The following is a 5,656-nucleotide window of genomic DNA, read 5'->3' on the forward strand; positions in this document are numbered from 1 at the left end:
TAGCTTGGGTTGCTATAGAAATCAATGTTCTTTTACTTTTAGAGGCTTTTCCATTGTCTTCTAGCTTTTAGTACTGCCATTAGGAAGTTGCTGATCCTTTCTGTGTGAACTGTTTTATTTTCTGGGAGTTTATGGACTCTTCCTAATTCCAAATATAATGCAACTTCACAATTATGCTGGAAGTTTTTGTTTTGTCCTTTTCATTGGACTGTGATTGAGTCCCTTTCATCCCAAAATACATATCCTTTGGTTCTAAAAAGTGTTCCGTCATCCATGTTCTCTTTTTCTTTTTAAGATTTAATTGCTGGGTTGTTAAACCTCCTGGACCCAAATTCTAATTTTCCTCTGTTTTCCTTCCTACTTTCTATTCTTGTTTTGCTTTACTTTTGGGAAATTTTTTCATTCAATTCTTCTTTTGAATTTTTCATTTCTTCTACATTTCTAATACCCAAGGACTATTTTTTGTTCCCAGAGATTTTTATGGCATACTGTTGTTCTTTCATAGTGCAAACATTTTCACTGAGGCTATAAATGTCAGATTTTGTTCCACCTGCATGCTTCCCACAAGTTTCTTTTCTGTTTGATTTTATCTTTCTCATGTAGAAACTATCCTATCATAGCTGGCTTGTTGCTCATGATTAAAGTGTATATACTAGATTGAAAGTGAAAATTGAGGATGGGGCTCACTGACTTGGCTTTCACTATACAGTGAAGACCACTGTACAGTGTTCATATCTTTATGCTCTGTGCTTATACAGATCAGATTCCCCAGGGTGTGTTTTTCTAGCCTCTACATGGAGGGTGAAGTCCTGAGTGCTGAATGCAGGAGTTCCTTGGGGAAATCTTCAACATGTGTGTGTGTTCATCAATCCACGTCTTCTCAGAACAAACCCTTGCATTGTTAAGCTGGAGACTTGGTTGCCTTCATCTCCCATTCCCCTGTATCCCTTCCCCAAGGCACATAGCTCCAATGAAGAACTGTTGAGCTTCTGAACACCTTGAGGCAGAGCATGTTATTTTCAGTTATCTCCTTGGCCAGTGTAGGGCCAACTTTTCTGGGTCTACTGACTATACATTCACCTTCTGCTTCCACAGTTTTCTACACTTTTGCTTCCTCTGTCTTACTCTATTTTTCAAACTTAATCTTTTAAAAATTCTTGCATATTTTTCATGAAGTTTGTGGCATACAGCAAAATTATGTGATCAAGCTATCATGTTATCCCCAAAATCACTCTCCCCAAATAGACACATGGTTTTTGTTTTGGTCTATGTAACATTATTGAAGAAAATAAATTAATTACTAGCAGACTTGTTAGTTGATCACTCATCCATTGGCAACTTGCATCATTCATTCAGTGCTATCTTAAACAATGTATTGGAAGATAGATTAACTAATAGTTCCAAGCCTCCTAACAATTTAAATGAAAATCACAAATTGTTGGAGACCCTATTTTGGAATACAATGGGTGTTTGACTTCTAATTTCTATTCCCTGTAGAACAAAAACAGGTCATTCCTTTACTTGTATGCATAAAATACACCACATTTTTTTGTTCTGCTGATGCTATAAATTCAATATCAATTCTCTAACTGCATCAGTGATGAGCATAAAGTACATCATTTAACCTCAAATTTCTAACAGTGGAAGGCTTAAACAAGAATGGATGCTGTTATAATAATGGTGCTTCCTTTGATGTGACAACTGAGCATCCATCTCCCACCCTTTCAGATTTCTTCAGCGTGTTAGAGTAGTGAAGAATGATTTTTAGACTCATAACCAAGTTAGAGTGAAGACATTTGCCACATAATACACATGCTTCACTTTTTAAAATAAATTCTGAATCTTGGGAAACTGTTCAGTTGCAACTACCTTGCATGTTTTTTTTTTTAAGATTTATCTATTTATTTGAAAGTCAGAGTTACACAAAGATAAAGAGAGACAGAGAGAGAGGTCTTCCATCCACTGGTTCACTCCCCAATTGGCTGCAATGGCTGGAGCTGTGCTGATCTGAAGTCAGGAGCCAAAAGCTTCTTCTGGGTCTCCCACATGGGTGCAGAAGTCCAAGGACTTGGGCCATCTTCTACTGCTTTCCCAGGCTATACTAGAGAGCTGGATGAGAAGTGGAGAGGCCAGGAGTTGAACCAGCACTTAAATGGGATGCCGGCACTGCAGGCGATGGCTTTACCCACTATGCCACAGTGCCAGCCCCTACCTTACAGTTTCAAAAGCAGTTATTGTCCAAAGCTGTAAGAACTTAAGTATTCTCAGATGAATATGTGAATGAATGAAGGGAGTTAAAAAAATTTTAGAAGATGAGATCTAATAGGGAAGCCACCAGATAAGAAAATCAAAAAAGAAACAGTAATTTAAAGTTTATTTCAGCTATATGCAGATTATTCTGAATTTAAGGTAGCATCACATGGCATACTTCTGAGTCCATTCCCAAGGTATTCTATTGTATTTATCTCTTTTTTATAGATTTGTGCAATCTCTAGCACTAGGGGTTCATCTGGATTTGGATCACATTGCAGTGAACAAATGGATAAAAGAACTTTAGAAATGGTTAAAGCATTAGACCACTGTGATCTTAGAATATGGAGACAAATGCTGTCATTACTGTTGACATTTGGATAATAAATTCTTGTTGTAAATGCAACATTAAGTGATTTGAAGGGGGTAGTCTGTAGGAAAATGAATTGCCAAAAAGAATACACTCCCATGATATGAGCTGTCCCGTAATTGTGACTTGCTAGTGAAGCATATCATCCCAAACTGGACCTGCAGAATATCATGCCAGAAGGTCACGGGCCAAATCACTAAATTCCTTATTAATCCATTTCAGCACTATAGTCTGTGCTTTCAGTCTGGTTCCTCTCTCAGAGTGTGCTCAGAAGTCTGGCCAAAACTTTTGATTATCCAGGGGGCAGGGAAGGATTGTCTCTTGGTCTCACATCGGCTCTGCCAAACACAGGTGCCTCTTCACCGCTTTGTATCAGTCCGCCAACAAGGCCGTCGCAAGCATGGGATGAAGCTAAGGATAGCAGGGGACACTTTATTGCCCACATGCAGGGCTTAGCAAATCTGAGCCAACCTCAATGCATCTTTTAAAAAAATAAATATTCAGGATATATGTCTGTTTCCATTTATGTGAGAAAAAGATGAATCCATACAGAGATGGAGACATAGAAACAAGGCTGCTTTTACTTTTCATTTTTTATACTTTCATACTAATTGGTTTTTAATTTAAAAGTCATAGCTGTGAATAATTTGTAAAGACCTTGTCTTAAATGAAATCTTTTAAAGATCCAGTTTAGAGATTAGCATTGTAGTGTAGCAGGTTAAGCCTTTGCCTGTGATGCTGACACTTCATATGAGCACCAGTTCAAGTCCCAGATGCTCCACTTCCAACCCAGTCCCCTACTAATGCACATGGAAAAGCAGCAAAGGATGGCCCAAGTGATTAGGCCCTTGTGACTTATAGGGGAGATACAGATGAAATTCCATGCTCCTGGCTTTTTCCTGGTCCAGATTCAGTCATTGTAGTCACTTGAGAAGTGAACCAGCAGATGGAAAAACTCTGTCTCTCTGCAAATCTACCTTTCAAATATATACACATATATCTTTTAAAATATCCAGTTTAAAAATACTTGAAAAGAGCATGGTACAGCTGAAATGAACCTCTTGGAATCTGTTACCCTCTCTAGTTCCTCTCAATGGCACCAGAGGCCCCACTACTACAATTTGCAAGTTCACAGCTGCATATGTGGCTTCAGAGCCCTTAGAAGTCTTCCACGCACCTAGGCCATAGGCCGTCTACTGCTGCGGAGAGATCCCACCTAGATCCTAATTGCTCATCCAGAGAAAAAGAAGCAGATAAGTGGTAGCAGTCACAGAGGGGATGGTGGTTGCAGGAGCGAATTTTGAGAATTGTTTTCCAAAGCTTAGTATTGAAATAAAAAGCTAGGCAACAATTTGCTAAGAGGCAGAAACACTTATTTGACAAAAGCATCTGGTCCAAGAGGAGATGAGGCAGAGTGCCAGAGCAGGACACCGGCTTTCAGGAAGTGCCCAGGGTTTTTAAGGCATTACTTTTTTTTCCAATTGGATCATTCTGGGGGGGGGGTGTCCATTGGGCAGGGGTTTCACATATGAATGTTTATTAGCTTGGGGCTCACAGAGATTGTGTGGGTCTCCTGGAGACAGTCTGTGTCCTCCTTAGAAGCTCAAACCCCTCTTCTGCTAGCTCAGGGTGAAAGATTGCAACCACACTGAAAGTGTGATTTAAAGCTGCAAGATCACACATGCATCTTGAGAAGCTATTAGTGGGGGAGATGCCAGCTGGTCTGGAAACAAGCTTTCCACTGACAGATGGCAGTCTGCTTGTGAAGGAATTCTACCCACATCTGAGAGACTCACAGACCCCCAGCCCCACTGGACAGCCTAATAAAGCCTCATTTGTTCTTAAATTGCCACTGACCAGACAACCTCCTTCCACTTAGCATAGCCTCCCCTGTCTGCCTTCTCACCTCTCCTCATTTCTCCTAGTTTAGACACACCATTATGAGACATTCTGGCTCACTGAAGCCTTGAACATGTCTGTTTGGCTGACTCATGTGTCATATAACCAAAACTGCTCTGATCCTGGTCCTGGGGAGCATCATTTCCTTGACCAAACATTTGTATGTGGCAGAAGAATCCAATCATTCAAGTAATTAGGCTCCAATTCTGACCCACTAATGACTAGGAAATTACTTGAATGATGTACCTCAGTTTCCTGATTTACAAAGTGGGTTGAGAATGGTAAATGCTTTCTAGCATTCCGAGAGGACTGGGGAAGTGATATATGTAAGTGTCTGCTGAGCATCTATGCTATATCGTGATTGTAGGTCTGATAGAAACAGAAAGTCATCAAAGTCAGGATGCCTTCTGACATGGAGTTTGAGGTTTAGTGAGAAAGACACAATTCAGTTTTCTGAAAAGAAATGTCAACCAACAAAGGGTAAGAAATAACAAATAATTGCACACTTGGTTCAGTGTGACAAGCAAATATTTGGTTCATTTTCAAACTAAGGTATGCACCTGAACGTTCTTAGGCAAACAGGAAGTTAGTAGCCAAAACAGCTGAAGCAAATGCTGGGAAGATTGCAATCTTGTAGTTACTCAGCCAAGGAGGAACCAGAGTAAGGACCTGCATGCTAGGAAACAAATAGCTTGCTGTAAAACACGCTGAGTGTGCAGTCCCACCAGGCACCCCATCTTGCAAGACCATTCATAGTTTCCCTTCTCAATGCACTTCCTGTGTCTTGAGTACATCCATTGAGTGGAAAGGTGAGGCTGTTTCTCACAACTTGGGGGCTCATCGGGGATCTCTGTACCTGCATGGAGTGGGGGCTCTAATAGAGGGGGAGACACATCCCATCCAATTGCATGTGGCCTGCTCTATCTGGGTGCCCTATCTCACTCCAGAAGCCTGAGACTTGTTATTTGGAGGACAGCAGAGGTGCCACAGAAAAGAAAAAGCAGGTACTGCAGCAACCAAACAACCTCACATGTGAGCCAAGTAGGAAAAATTAGAGTATAAGTATTGCATTGGTATTTGGGTATTTTTGGAGGTCAAGCATATGTCACTGACACATATCCCAAGTATGAGGCAAGT

The 5,656-nt window shown here is 40.6% G+C and overlaps 1 pseudogene; it reads right to left on the bottom strand.

Moving 5' to 3' along the window:
* Positions 1-2,415: 2,415 nt before the first annotated feature.
* Positions 2,416-4,569, bottom strand: LOC133754463 (ubiquitin-conjugating enzyme E2 D3-like; annotated as a pseudogene).
* Positions 4,570-5,656: the final 1,087 nt, after the last annotated feature.

The sequence above is a fragment of the Lepus europaeus genome, unplaced genomic scaffold (assembly GCF_033115175.1).
Source record: "Lepus europaeus isolate LE1 unplaced genomic scaffold, mLepTim1.pri SCAFFOLD_106, whole genome shotgun sequence".
Lineage (NCBI taxonomy): Eukaryota > Metazoa > Chordata > Mammalia > Lagomorpha > Leporidae > Lepus > Lepus europaeus.